Source organism: Triturus cristatus, chromosome 1_1 (assembly GCF_964204655.1).
Source record: "Triturus cristatus chromosome 1_1, aTriCri1.1, whole genome shotgun sequence".
NCBI lineage: Eukaryota > Metazoa > Chordata > Amphibia > Caudata > Salamandridae > Triturus > Triturus cristatus.
The window spans coordinates 70,626,744-70,642,811 of record NC_140579.1 but is presented as its reverse complement, the minus strand read 5'-3'; the positions used below and the strand labels follow the sequence as shown (position 1 = coordinate 70,642,811).

Below are 16,068 nucleotides of genomic sequence, written 5' to 3'. Positions count from 1 at the left end.
GTGTGTGAGGCTGAGAGGGGAGACTCTGCAGAGCTTTAAAGAGTTCTGGAGTGAGCTAGAAGACCTCAGGATGGTGGGTGTAGATAACAACACTGCATATCATGATATAGGAGCTTCCTCATTTCCTCACGGTTGACTACAGCAGTACCAACCCGCCCCTAATACACGTGGTTCATCCTGAACACCAACATCAAGCAGCGACTTTACGCATGGCACTGACTTGCTATGAAGCAACACTTAGATATTTTAGCCTGGTGTCTGATTTTCCAAAGTTGCCGCTAAAATGTAAATCTCACAGGTGGCCCATAAATACATTTTTGGTTCATAGTCCTCAAGACAATATGTGGGTTTTCTGTTTCTGTTATCCACATCATGGCACCACCACAGCCCCGAAGAAGGTATACCCTTCACGGTAGTCCACCAGATCAGGATGACTGACCCTGACGGACAAGCGATGATTCTTTTCAAGTTGTACCAAGGCCCCCTGGTTGATGGAGGTGTACCAGACAGTGCCGTGGTTTCCATAGTTGCATACAGTCTCCATGGCCTGCAGCAGGAGGATGTCCTTGTTGTAAGAGGTATGGTACGTATAGAGATGGCTGTATAGAGTCAATGAGCTTCCACTGCTGTGGCAGCTGTTGTTTCGGAATCCCACCTGGCAGTAAACAAATTAGAACCCGGCACGCGGGATCACCAAGGAGAAGCTGTTGTCCTCTGCTTCGTGGTTTGAGAAGACCCGTTTCCACACCAAAGTCTTCTTGTGGTTTAAGTTGCTTGGGTCCATCCCTGGGAGAAAAGGAACAAAAGCAAAATGTTGTTCAATAAATTACATTTTCAGTGTTTTCCTCAAAAACTCCATGGTGATTAAATATGGAGTTACTGTGGGGGAGGGGGGTGGCTCTTCCACAGCACATGTGATGTGCAACAGGGTGCACATGATAATGTGAAGTAGGGTGGTGCATTGATTTGTAGAAGGTGGGCATAGGGTGATGTTAGAGGTGTGTCGATTTACCCCATATCAGTCTTGGACATCACTGCCAGTCCTGATTTCAAGCTTACATTAATGTCCCTATTGTAAAAGCAGGACCACAAGAACCAGAATGCAATGAAAAATACCTAGACTGGATAAGTAAGGTCACCCCTTGCCATCAAGGATGCAGCACTCAAGTCCTGGACCATCATCTTACAAATCATTGTTTTTAGGTGAATTTCTTTATTTGGAATCTAAGTAAAGGAGGACCGCGTCTACCACAATGCACTAGGGTGTTAAACTAAAGCAATGCAGTGGAGCACTGTGTGCTCAGTCATCTGATCATCTTATGGATAAATTACTCACATTCTGAAATTTTGGAAGACAAAGAGGGGCACTCGGTAACGTGGTTGAGTGTTTTGTGATGGTAAAGACCCTATCCTGGTACATAGGCCAAAGTCGCATTCCAGGGCCTCTAATGAGGGAGAGGGCTGTTAACTACTTATATATCACGTGTCCTGGGAAATACAGCATAACATTACAGCTATTGAGGGTTAAATGTTCTAAATTAAATGTAGAGAAATAGAATAATAAGCATTGGTATGTTGGAGCAAAAGGCAGCAACAGCCAACTCTAAGCCACTCTGCTGGCTTCAGCACACTCCCACATTTCACAGTTTCAATTAAGGGTTGATCCATATTTAAAACAGCAAATGCACTCACATGTGCTGGTAATACACAAGGAAAAATACAGACAAGCACAACTCGTATACATGCACAAGTCTTTATCATTTGAAAGATGCCCCATGTCGTGCATGCCACCCTCATCCAGGCCGTGGTGTTTGGCTAGCAGCATTTGTCATGCTTTGGATTGTAAACCCAAATCTAAAATGCTAAAAGCAAAACTACAAATCCCAAACTTAAGTCGCCTAATAGCAAAAAGTGGTTACAGGCGTCAGACACGACATGGCCTACTTTGCAGCTATGCTCATGCGTGGATGGAGGAGAAACAATACATTTACTCTGTATGTTGACAATTTGACTTGTTTTTACATTGCTGCTTTAATGTGCTCTGGCACGGGGGTAGTATTCCAAAGAGTTTGACACCAAACACAACATGTTACCATGCAGCCATCCCAAAGTTAGCATTTACTGCGAGGTTATAATTCACTTAAGAGTATATGGTCAGGCTGCACCACAAACGGCATCAGAGGAGGTACTCCGAACACTGCAGAGGGGCTCTGCTCATGCAGGGGCACCCTCTCACATAAAAACCAAGCACTCTGTCTTCAGGATTGTTAAGGCCTGCCATAGGAGTGACGTATAGGTTTTATATGTGTGTGCAATGGTAGTGATATAGGTAGCCTATACCACTGTAAGGGGTGCAAGCACACCCTTACCCAGGCTGCCGTAGCAGAACTGGGGTGCCATTTTGGAGTGCTTCCCAGGGGTGGCATAATACATGCTTCAGTCCCTGGTAGGCCTCTGAGGTACCTATGCCCTAGGTACATAGTATACCATATACTAGGGGCTTATAAGGCACTCTAGAATCCAATTAGATATGTACCTAATGTACATGCAAACCATTTTAGAGAGGAAGCAGCTAGGCTGTGGTCCAAATTAGCAGGGCCACAGCCAGACTAAGGTCGAAAAACAGTGAAACACCAGCAAAAAGTGGGGGTACCCATGTGAAGCAGATCCTACTCTCCTACACAACCCCCAAATCGCAGGAACATTAAACTAACCGTGACCAGTTGAGTCTTCATGTTCTAAGTGGAAATACCTAGAGAGTCCATCTGCATTGGCATGATTACTCCCAGGTCTATGTTCCACTGTAAAGTCCATCCCCTGTAAGGAAATGGACCACCTAAGCAGTTTGGGGTTTTCACCCTTCATTTGTTTTAGCCATAAGAGGGGCTTATGGTCTGTCTTAACAAGGAAGTGAGTACCAAACAAGTATGGCCTCAACGTCTTCAGAGCCCAAACCACAGCAAAGGCCTCCCTCTCAGTGGCTGACCAACGTTTCTCTCTAGGGGTCAGCCTTCTGCTTATTAAAGCTACTGGCTGATCCTGACCTTCATCATTCAATTGTGACAGTACAGCCCCTACCCTCAATTCAGATGCATCTGTTTGGACAATGAACTTCTTGAAGTAGTCAGGACGCTGCAGAATGGGAGCAGGTCATCAAATGCCTTTTGACAGCTAGCTGTCCACTGAACCTTTTTGGGCATCTTTTTAGAAGTTAAGTCATTCAGGAGTGTCACTATTGATCCATACCCCTTGACAAATCTTCTATAGTACCCAGTCAGGCCTAAGAAGGCTCTCACCTGAGTCTGGGTAGTTGGAGCAACCCATTCCATTATGGTCTGGATTTTGCTCTGCAATGGTTGAACCTGGCCTCCACCTACAAGGTGGCCCAGGTACACAACCTGACTCTGCCCTATCTGGCACTTAGTAGTCTTGATAGTTAGGCCTGCTTTTTGCAGGGCCTCCAAAACATTCCTCAGGTGGACCAGGTGATCTTCCCAGGTGGAGCTAAAGACAGCAATATCATCTAGATATGCTGCACTAAAGTCTTCCAGGCCTGCAAAGACTTGATTCACCAACCTTTGGAAAGTGGCAAGTGCATTCTTCAAACCAAAGGGCATTACCTCAAATTGATAGTGCCCACTAGGGGTAGAAAATGGTGTCTTTGGCTTTGCATCATCAGCTAGTCTGATCTGCCAGTAGCCAGCTGTCAGGTCAAATGTGCTTAGAAACTTGGCTGAGGCCAAAGTATCTATTAGCTCATCTGCCCTGGGGATGAGATAGGCATCAGTCCTAGTGACTGCATTGAGACCCCTGTAGTCTACACAAAACCTCATCTCTCTTTTTCCACCACTGGTGTGATGTTTAGGTACCAGGACTACTGGACTAGCCCAAGGGCTAACTGAGGGTTCAATCACACCCAAATCCAACATCCTTTGGACTTCTGTCATTCTACAGTCCCTGACATGATCAGGGTGCCCGTAATTCTTATTCTTCACAGGTAGACTGTCCCCAGTGTCCACTTCATGAGTGCACCAGGTGGTCTGACTTGGAGTCAGAGAAAACATATATCTAAACTGGCTGAGAAGGTTTCTGCAGTCAGTTTGCTGCTTGGCAGTGACGCTGCCTGCTAAGGCTACACCATCAACTGACCCATCATCAGGGTTCTGAGAAAGCAGGTCAGGGAGTGGGTGACTCTCTTCCTCCTGTCCTTCATCAGTAGCCATGAGCAAGCCCATGTCTGCCCTGTCAACATTTGGTTTTAGTCTGTTGACATGAAGAACCCTGTGTGGGCTCCTAGGGGTTCCAAGGTCTACCAAGTAGTTAACCTCCCCTTTCTGTTCAACTATTGTATGGGGGCCACTCCATTTGTCCTGGAGGGCTGCTGGGGCCACAGGCTCCAACACCGACACTATCTGTCCTGGCTGGTAAACAGTCAGTACAGCCTTTTGGTCATGCCAGGCTTTTTGGTTGCCTTTTTCATGTACTCAGCCACCCTGAAGCGGAGACCAAGTACATAGTCCACTATGTCTTGATTTGGGGGCTTGAGAGGTAACTCCCATCCTTCCTTCACCAAACACAATAGACCCCTGACAGGGTGACCAACAGAAGATCAAATGGGCTGCAGCCAACCCCCTTTTGAGGCACCTCCCTGTATGCAATTAAATGGCAGGGCAACAGAAGGTCCCATGTTCGCCGAAGCTTCTCTGCGAGACCTTTAATCATGCCCTTTAAGGTTTTGTTGAATCTTTCAACTAAACCATTGCATTGTGGGTGATAGGGTGTGGTAAATTTGTAGTTCACTCCATACTCCTTCCACATAGCAGTCAAGTAACTAGACATGAAGTTTGCCTCCCTCTCAGATCCTACCTCCTTAGGAAAGCCTACTCTTGAGAACACACTCAAGAGAGCTCTTGCCACCACAGGTGCTGTAGTGGTCCTTATGGGAATTGCCTCTGGGTACCTGGTGGCATAATCCACAACCACCAGTATAAATCTGTGCCCAGATGCTGTTTGGGGATCCATGGGACCAACAATGTCAATCCCTACCCTTTCAAAGGGAACCCCCACCACAGGTAGTGGTATCAGGGGGGCCTTTGTAGTGCCACCTGCCTTGCCACTGGCTTGGCAGGTTACACAGGAGCGACAAAACTCCTTTGTGTCTTCAGACATGTGGGGCCAGTGAAAGTGAGGGACAATTCTGTTCCAAGTTTTGTTCTGGCCTAGGTGTCCTGCTAGGGGAATATCATGGGCTCATGTCAATAGGAAACCCCTAAACTTCAGAGGTATACCCAACCTCCTGGATGCACCAGGCTTGGAGTCTCTACTCTCTGAGTATAGGGGTCCATCATCCCAATAAACTTTATGGGTGCCACTAGCATTCCCAGCAGCTTGCTTTCTGAGGGGTTCTGAGGGGTTCAAGAGAGGGGCAGGTTTTCTGCTCCTGGCTCAGATCAGACCTGGAAGGGCCCCCTGTCCCCAAGAACTCAACCTGGTCAGGTTCAAGCTCCTCTGGGACAGTTCCTTATTCAGGCTCAAGATCATCTCCCTGAGGAGACTGATCAGCATTCTGAGTCCGGTGGGAAGGCTCTGCCTTAACCCTGCTGCTCCTCCTCTTGTGAGGCACCTGTTCCATTATTCCAGAATCCAGGGCCTGTTCAGCTTTAGACATATTGGCCTGTGCCCTAGTCACAGCACAGATATGAGCTGGGATCCCTAACATTTCTGCATGTGTCCTGAGCTCTACTTCAGCCAAAGCTGAAGTCTCTAGATCATTGCCAAGGAAGCACTGTACTGGTAGGTCTGCACTTACCACAGCCTTCTTAAGGCCAGTTACCCCTCCTCAGGAGAAGTTAACAACTGCCAGAGAATGGTCTGTTCTGACATTGCTAGCATTGGTCACTTGGTACATTTCACCAAGTATAATCTGCCCAGGATCCAGAAGAACTTTTTTCACCATTGTGGCACTTGCTCCTGTGTCCCTGAATGCCCAAGCTTCTACTCTATTTATCAAAGGCTGCTGTCTGTATTTGCCCAGGTTACTGGGACTCACAAAGGGGGACATATCCATGCCCCCATCACTGACAAGCACAGCCTGAGTTAGAACTCTGACTAGGCCAGAGTCCATCTCAGAACCCAGGGTCAACCCTACTACACCCGTATTCTGAACATTGCCGTCACCTATTGTAGCTGTACTAGGGGGACACATGCCTTAGGGGCAATGGTGGCTGGAGTAGATTCTTTGGACTTGGTGCAGTCACTGGTCCAGTTAGTTTTCTGTTTACAGATTTTGCACCAAGGTTTCTTTTGTCCTTTACCCTTACTTGACTGTGACTCCCCATTAGAAGAAGATTTTTGGGGCCCTTGAGAAGACTTCTGGTCTTTGCCCTTGTCCCCACCCTTGTCAGAGTTCTTGTAATCTTGCTTCTTTGGGTCACCACCTTGGTTCTGTACCTTCTGCCTCACCCTGGTTCTGACCCATTTGTCTGCCTTCTTTCCCAAGTCTTGGGGAGAGATCAGATCAGAGTTTACCAGGAACTGGTGCAACAGCTGATTTTGACAGGTATTAAGAATCTGCTCCCTCATTATCAGATTGTACAATCCTATGAAGTCACACACTTTACTGCCCAATAACCAACCTTCCAAAGCCTTAGCAGCACAGTCAACCCAGTCTTGATTTTGTGCTTTTTGGGTGTCTTTAACTTTAACCTGTATTGTTCAGTGGTTAGGCCAACCCCATCTATCAGTGCACTTTTCAAGACTTTGTAGTCATCAGCATCCTCTTCTCTTACAGTGAGGAGCTTGTCTCTACCTTTGTCTGCAAAGGAGGGCCATAAGATTGCTGCCCACTGACCTTGAGGGACCTTCTGTACTTTACAGGCCCTCTCCAAGGCAGTTATCCATGTTTGGATGTTATCCCCACTCTGGTAGGGAGGGACAATCTTACTTAGGTTTCTATGGTCATAAGACCTCTCCCTATCTCTAGGGAAATTGCTGCCACCAAGGGACTCTAGTCCCTCCTTTTTACTAGCTCTGTAGAGCTCTAGGGCTTCCCTATCTAAGGCCATCTGCTGCTTTCTGAGATTGAACTTGTCTTGCTCATACTTCAGCAGTCTCTCTCTCCTCTCATTGGGAGGTTTCCCTCCCGCTGTGAGAAGAGACAGAGGTCCCTATAGAGGAGTTAGACTGGATAGATCCCCTTGACAGAGATCTAACCCTACTTTCAACTCTTCCTGCAAGAATAAATGAAGGAGCATTGTTGTCATCCTCCTCATCCTCATCCAGGGGAGCTGGGTTCACCAGATTTTGATCATTGTCATCAGTCTGGTCAGCATTAGAGGTAGGGTCAGGGGAATTGCTACCCCTAGGCCCACCCTCACCTGCTGCCCCACCCACACTGCCTACCCCATCAGGCCCACTAGGCCCTGAGATATCATCCAGCTTAAGTATTTTATGAGATGCTGGGTGGATGGGCTTTTGCCTGTCTTCAGCTTCCTAATGGAACACAAGACCCTAAGCTGTGCAAATGAGAGATCCTCATATTTATAGGGAAGGAGCTCACTGGCTTCTGGCAGGGACCCATTGGTTCCTGGCTGATTAGACATTACTAATGTGGTGTGGTGTATTGCACTACCTACACTAGTGTGGCCTACTAAACTCTCTTGAGTTGTAGAAAGGGTGTGCTATCCCTTAACACACAACTCTAAGTTCAGTAGAACTTACTGTAGGTAACTTGATATTATATGCACCGTAGGTACCTTTAATGGTTTTCAGTTGATCAATTCATTTCATTTCATAAGGCTTTATTCGGAGCTTAAACACAAAGTCCATGAAAGCACATACATTTACACAGCAAATACAACAGTCATAAAACCATGATTATAAAAATACAGTACAAATTACAGGATTTAAAAACAATTAAAATAGCATACTAGACCTTGCTTTAATAGCTTGAAGGAGAAAGGTAGCAGTGAAAAAACAAACATCAGGGTGGGGATTAAAAAGCAACTTCATTGAATCATGTACATTCCTAACTCCATACTTCAAAAAAATGGGTTTTAAGTAAGCTGAGCGAAAATTACCATAGAAATTACACAGCAATAGAAAGTGCATAGTGCTTTGTGCTGAGGCATTATTGCATGGGCATGGACCATTCGGATGTTTTTTAATGCAGGGGAAGGCCACCAAATGGTGCACAATCCTAAACCTTAATCTCGACAAACTGATGGGAAGCTCGGGTGACTAAACTCAAATACGGTTGAAAACCCACAGTCTCACAAAATCTTCCGTAGAGCATACATGTAGTAATGTTGCCACCGACCCTCCCCCGCCTCTCTGATTTATGGTTCATAAAGACAGTCTTCAACTCTGCTTTGGACAGACTGGAGGCAACATAACAATCCTCTGAAAGATGTTGAATACCAAACTCTCTGTGCACCAAGTCGTTAGAAGCTGATTTAGGCAAACACAGGAGTCTCTTAAGAAAGAGATTTTCCTCCACTTGTAAGCTCCCTACCGTGGCATGTCCCCAAACCCCAGCACCATAAAGGGCCATTGAGAGACATCTCATTTGGTAAATTTTTAACATATCTTTAATCCGTTTGTCCACAATTTTAGTCGCAAACTTGAACACCCCATGGGCACATTTCGCCATCTGGGCCCGAACATGAGTAAGCTCACTGGACCAACTACCTGACTTAGAAAAGGTAATGCCAAGGTAGTTAAAGGACTCCACCGTTTGCACCTTATGCCCATCAATAAAATAGGCATGGCGTTTTTTACGTCCCACACCACATTCCATGATGAAAGTTTTGGATTTATTGATCAACAGCTTTCTATCCTTGATGAACAGTGAAAACCTGTCCATCAGGCGTTTTAGGCCAATGGGGGTCCTGGACAAGATTACGGCATCGTCCGCGTAGAGTAATACAGGGACGTTAAAATCATTTATTTTAGGTGCATCTGCCGCAACCGTCTTTAAAACAAAATCAACATTGTTGATAAAAAGATTAAAGAGTAGGGGGGCAAACACACACCCTTGTCTAATACCACGCCTAATCTTAAACTTTGGGGTGCGCTCCCCACCCGGACCATAGCGGACACTAGTGCTTAAATTAGCATAAAGTCGGGCCAGGAAATAGACAATGCCCTCGGGTGCCCCCATTTCTAATAGTTTAGCCCATAAAATATTGTGGTCCACCATATCGAAAGCGCTGCTCAAATCTGCAAAGCAGAGAAAGAGAGATCCTTTCTTGGCCTTCGTATATTTACCGATTAATAATTCGAGATTAAGACATTGTTCGATGGTCCCTCGTCCCTTCCTAAAGCCATATTGGCAGTTAGCCAGAATATTGTTAGATTCAGCCCATTCTTCCAGCCTAACCAAAAGCACCCTGCTCATAATTTTCACTGAGGAGTCCAGGAGGGAAATTGGGCGATAGTTCTTCACATCCCCCCTGTCTCCCTTCTTGTAAATGGGGATAATAATGGATTCCTCCCAGGTGGGTGGAACACCATTGCATACAGCAGCATTAAAAACGTTAGTTAGCAACGGGCCCCATATCTCTGGTTCAGTTTTATATACATCGATGGGCACCCCATCGGGCCCATGGGCCTTCCCACCCCTACTGGAGGCGATACTACCCTGCACTTCGGCGATGGAAATGTCCAGAGGGACGACAGGCCAACCATCTTCGTGTACTACCCTGGGTCTATCCGAATCAAAAATCGAAGAGAAATGGGTAACCCAGTTCTCCACACTAACGTTGGCCGTCAGTTCGGGCATTTTATCATCCTTTAAAAACGGACAATTAACTGTGGCCCAAAATAGAGAGGAATCCGAAGTTAAGGCTGCCTGGTCTAATTTATCCCAAGCCTCTTGCCTTAATTCTGTTTTCAATACATTTTACTGCAGCCTGGTAGGTTGCTCTGAGTTCCCTGATCACGATTTTATCCCTGTTCTTGGCTGCTAATGCTGCTTTAAGCCCCTTGAGCGCAATGGTGCATGCATGGTCAAACCACCCCCTTAGTTGAAGTTTCTTACCCTTTGAAAGTTTGGTGAAATTGCTGTCTATTATAAGATTAATATTGATAAAATTACACACAATTTCATCAGTTGCTTCCTCACTCTCTAAAATGGTAGTGATTTCAGTTAGGCAATTTTTAACAATGGAGTTTGACATAATATCCGCTTTATCCCCTTTCCATCTAATTCCGATTCCATTCGGTCGATGTGGCTCAATATTGGCAATGGTACACATTTTGGAACCCTGTTGCTCCTTCCAGAGTATAGCCTCAATAGTAATACAGTTGTGATCACTGAGCAGATTATCCACAACCACAGGGGCCATACACCATGGACTGAGGCTAGAAGACATGCAAATAAAATTGATCACTGTATTAGCATTCCTTCCCGTGAAAGTGGGGATCATTTCTCCAGAGGTATTTTCCAAATTAACCAATATTTCCATATCGTAAGTTGTCAAGATTTTGTTCAATGAATAGCCATAGGAATTGTGGGGGAAGTGAGGGACGCCATCCCCAAAACAATTAGTAAAGCCACATACCCTTTGGGCAGCAAGGGGACACGCAGCAGTGTTAAAATCCCCCACCCAAATGAAATCAAAATTGATATCAAACTTTGTTATATGTCAGCCAAGGGGGTCTCCAAAGCGAACACTACCTGATGCCTAGAACTATCAAAAATGTTATTATAAAAGTTAATTAAAAGGATATTTCTACCCTGCTCCTGATAAAGCCATAAAATCTGGGAATGGACCCCAACCAATACATGTTTCTTGACAGTGATAGGTACTTCCACTGAAATCAAAACCAGGAGCCCACCCTTTGCCCTGCCCGACGGCGAGGCCACAGCTGGTAATTGATAAGAAACAAAACCATTGTAATTAATTGGGTCCGTACACCATGTTTCCTGAAAACAAATTATGTTAAAAGCATTAATAAACTCTAGCCATCCCAAGCAGGCATCCTTTGATAAAAGTCCCGCGACGTTCCAGCTGGCAATCGAACAAGTACTTTTGATGGAAGTATTGGATAAAGATATTGGACTAATATGGCCATGAGATACGTACTTAGAGGACGATTCCCCACCCTGGCCATCAACATAGACCTGCCTCACAGTTTCGCAACATCTGGAGTCGTCGTTGGGGTTAGCTAAGGGGCTGCAATTACCTCTAGGGTCTACAATATCTGAAACCCTCGATATTGCATCGCCCCCCCCTCCTCCCAAGGAAGAAACTGCATCCACTGGTTTTGTCAGAACTGATTCCAGTCAATCATTGCAATCAAGTCCACTCAAAGACTGGAATCGATTAGACGTGATGACATTAAAGCCAGTGTACAGGTTCATATCTCTATCCCTTATCCCAACAAGTTCAGCATTAGGCCGGTTGATTAGATGCCTATAGAAGTACCCTAGGGGACGAAGAGAAATCCCTTGGTCCCGGGAAGGGAGTGAAGATGCTCTTAGCAAAACGGTGGAGGCGAGATGTGGATTTCTGAAATTGATAACTATGCAATCGCCACCACAGTTCTTACGCGAGCTACCTATCCAGTTGGTTCTTCTAGTGCTTAATATTTCATCTGCTAAAGCTACTGGGAAACCGCACTCCCGGTGGAGCCAATCCACAGTCTTGTTCTTCAGTGAGGCATGAGTTTCTCTATGGCTATTATTACGTCCAGTCTCACTTAGAGGGGGACGTTGATTAGGACTGCCACGAAAGGAGCACAGGCTGGTGGTAAATCAAGCTGTGGGATAATGTGGCTTTTGGCACTATGTCCTGCCTGAATTCCTGGGGCTGGGTTGAAAGAGGACTTGTTTTGCCCCAAAATCAGCGGGGTATTAGATGCAATAGTTACCTCCTCACGAGGTCCCCCGGAGGATGGCTTAGATAGATTAGTCATGGTCGTTGGTAAAACCTCATTAGAAGTCTTCGGGGGGACTTTACTACTTCCTAAATCCTTATCCTTTTCTTGGGGTCTTATGCTTGCATTAGTATATGATTCTTACAGACCTCCCAGTCTGACCACTTCATCAGTAATCGTATCAAGTTTGATCAGTAAAGGTTTAACAAGCAGATCAAACTTAGCATTTATAGTGCTGATTAAAAAATCAAGTTGCTTACTGTCTAGAGTGACCGAGGTACTGTCCGATGCAACATTAGGGTCACAAGCAATGCTAGTTGATAAGGGGTCTACTCTCTTGTTGAGTCGACTCACCCCCCCCCCCCCGCTTTAATTGGACATTCTTGCTGTTATTCCTGCAGGAACGAAGTAATCTCTGTGATCTTGGGGCCGTCGGGCATGGAATCGATGGATCTGGGGGGACAGCCTGACTAGGCGCTAAGTCAATGGAAGCCCCAGATGTTAAACTAACGGAACTAGCTTGGTCTAAAGGTACCACCGAGATAGAACTATCCATGTGGTTAGACTGATTACTAACGTCCTGGTAAGGAACGGACAGGGGGGTAGAAGAATTTGGTGATAAGGAGGTCAGATCAATGGGCCCCGGCCGCCCCAAGGACTTTCTTCGTTCTTGGTTAATCTTATCTACCATCTTGACCAGGTAATTGTCCATGGTCGCTATCACAGGGGTAGTTTTAGCTTTGGACATGATGTATTAACCTTAATGGCTCTTAGTCTGGTTTATCAACACAAAGGCAACAGGGAGCCCCTGACGTACAACACAGACCCACTACCCTCCTTTGCAGTTGATTTCCCACTAAATATCGCTAAGTAAACAACACGCTAGGAGGGAACAATGAATAACACCTAATATAACAACCTAAGTATATGAACACCTCAAAGCAACACGTACTGTCCACGGCCCCCTCCAGCCCCCTCCTGTCCCGGACTGTCACAGACTGTCCGCCCTTTGTCCGGGCTTCGTCCGGTGCGTCCCGCTCGCGTCCCGCGCAGCGGCAAACAAGGGGTAATATGGGGGCGTGAACCAATAGGCGGGTAGGCGGGCCGCAGCGCAGCTGATGCCACGCACGGACTCCTGGTTTCTGGAGTCCCGTGCACCGGCCTTTCCCCACACAGCAACAACACCAATTCGCTCCCCTCAGCTCCTCCAGGTCGGGCAGCACCTCCGATAATTGAAATGCCCCCGATGACGAAGCGGGACCCGCGCCAGCGGGTTCCGCGAGCACTTTTAATGAGGTAGTGGGCGGGTGGGCGGGCCGCAGCGCAGCTGATGCCACGCACGGACTCCTGGTCTCTGGAGTCCCGTGCACCGGCCTTTCCCCACACAGCAGCAACACCAATTCGCTCCCCTCAGCTCCTCCAGGTCGGGCAGCACCTCCGATAATTCAGATGCCCCCGTTGACGAAGCGGGACCCGCGCCAGCGGGTTCCGCGAGCACTTTTAACGAGGTAGTGGGCGGGTGGGCGGACCGCAGCGCAGCTGATGCCACGCACGGACTCCTGGTCTCTGGAGTCCCGTGCACCGGCCTTTCCCCACACAGCAGCAACACCAATTCGCTCCCCTCAGCTCCTCCAGGTCGGGCAGCACCTCCGATAATTCAAATTCCCCCGATGACGAAGCGGGACCCGCGCCAGCGGGTTCCGCGAGCACTTTTAACGAGGTAGTGGGCGGGTGGGCGTGCCGCAGCTGATGCCACGCACGGACTCCTGGTCTCTGGAGTCCCGTGCACCGGCTTTTCCCCACACAGCAGCAACACCAATTCGCTCCCCTCAGCTCCTCCAGGTCGGGCAGCACCTCCGATAATTCAGATGCCCCCGTTGACGTTCAATTGAGATTATCTGGTAAAACAATAGCAAGCTGGAATCCCACACGCTGCACACCAATGTGAAAAGGTGGTCTGATATATGCTGTCCACTAGTTTTAGTGGACACCTTGTATCAGTCCAAACAACCCCTTATGGTGAATTGGTTAAATACAACCTTTATTGAAAGCTATCCTAGTGGTAGCTATGGAGAGCAGCCTTCAGGCTAAGTCTTGAAGGAATGTAAAGCAGCTTGTTTTACCAGTCTAAAATCTCTTGAAGGATCAAATGAAAGGACAGCCACAGCAGGTATATATTTAAAATATATGTATTTAAGATAAAACACACCCCTCTAGTCTCTTTATGAGACTGGAGTTCGAAGTACTTAATTTACAAGTTAGCAATCAACAGTAATAGCACAAATGCACGTTTGGGCCCTAGGGGCGTACCAAACCATATACCAATAAAGTGGTATAAGAAACACGACGGAACTAGACACAAGGCCTAGAGCCTGTAGAATCGCTGGGACCCCAAGGAACCACCCAAGGTAGTGACACAGGGGACCCACGGGGACTGTGTGCAGTGTGTAAACACAACCGCGGGTTCCCATTAGCTTCTATGGGCAATGTCGCGGTTGGAAATATAAAGATTAGGGACACTTAGAATCGAGTCAGGACCAAACCCTTTTGGACTTAAGAAGTTCTAGGGCTAGCACCCATGGGAGCACCGGAGTACTCGAGTTACCTCACCCAGGGAAGCCGGGTGCATAGGTGTCTTTTGGTGTAGGGTCGCGTAGTCGATTACAATGGAAGCTGGCGAAGAACTGCTGCTGCCTTGAAGAGGAGAAGTGTCCGGAGATATCCAAGCCTGGATCAAGGATGGAAGGAACCTGAAAGCAGAGGGGACAGAGTCTGGGTCACTAGCCAGTGACTGAGGGCAGGATGGACCCTTACCCACAGATGTCGGGTGCTTCAGGTGAGTTGACGGGTGTCTTGACTCTTCAGCCACGAGGTCCAGGAGGCGCCAACAAAGTCCACGAGCCGGATTCGAGCTGTCCCACAAAGTCTGTCGAGTGCTGCGGTGTCGGCGACCAGATTGGACCCAACAAGCCTTGGCAACAACAAGTCTCATGGAAAGAGAAGAAGGACGCCGGTGCAGACCAGCAAGGTCTGAGGGACTCACCCAGCAAGGGTAAGTCAGGGCACATCTGAAGCAACCAGGGAAGCCCAAGCAGAAGAGGAGTTGCCTTTGAGGGGACCCACTAGCCAACGGGCTAGCGATCGCGAAGGAGCCTCGAGCGGTCGCACTGGAACCCGGCCCACGGGTCACTCGTGGAGTGGAGGCCAGAGATCTTCGGTGCAGTCAGTGCTCAAGGCTGGGGCTACTCGGAGCCCAAAGCAGAATTTCAAGGATGAACAGAAAGTCGATGTACCAGCAATAGAACACGGTGCCCAGGGGTCACGGTTCCTCGTCACCCACGATAGCCATGGGCCTCAGCTTCGCTGTGGACTCAGGGTAGCCTCGGGGAAGTCAGGAAATCTACCTCTGGTGATGCAGAGACTTCGGCGTCCAGTGGGAGTGTCGGAATTGCAGACCAGACAGCTGATTCTTTGGTGCCTGCCAAGCAGAGGAGTCACTCCTTGACCCCAAGGGAGATTTCTTCAGTCTGCTAGTCAGGATAGAACGTCGAAGGTCCAGGATATATATTGCAGAGTTTCATCCAGGGTAATCTTTAGTCTCTAAGACTGGGTTCCCATACTTATACTAAGTTTGGGGGCTGGACATACTCTTGGGACCCACCTATGGGAGGGTTTGGAAAGAGGGGTGGTTACACCCATTTCCTTTGTCCAGTTTCATGCCAGAGCAGGGGCAGGTAGCCCTTGCAACCGGTTTGAACTGGACTATGCACAGAGACACCAAATGTGCCCCCAGTGCAGGACTTCAAAGCACCAGAGACTGCTCCCGGCCAGCCCCAATACACATCTGCCTGTCTGGGAAGGTGATTACACCTCCCTTCGACAGGAAACCTATTGTTCAGGCCTCCCCTGCCGGAGTTTCGGTCAGCAGCAGGAGGCCAGACCCGTGTCTGTGGCAGAGGCATCCATTTTGTGATGCCAGGGCTGTAGAAAGTCCTACCGGGTTAGACCAGTGTGAACATGTCTCTCCCTCTAGAAGGGTGGAATGCTACACCCGCCGCGGGTGGGTGGTAGTATTCCAAAGTGTTTAACACCAAACACGACATGTTTCCGTGCAGCCATCCCAAAGTTAGCATTTACCGCGAGGTTATAATGCACTTAAGAGTATATGGTCAGGCTGCACCACAAACA

General features: G+C 47.7%; 1 pseudogene across 1 annotated transcript in view; it reads right to left on the bottom strand.

The window, feature by feature from the left end:
• Window positions 1-218: 218 nt before the first annotated feature.
• The window catches only part of LOC146869450 (lymphotoxin-beta-like), an 82,464-nt pseudogene continuing 66,614 nt past the window's right edge, over window positions 219-16,068 (bottom strand). The window contains exon 4 of the transcript XR_014959808.1: window positions 219-786. The product of XR_014959808.1 is annotated as a lymphotoxin-beta-like (transcript). The remainder of the gene's footprint in view (window positions 787-16,068) is intronic.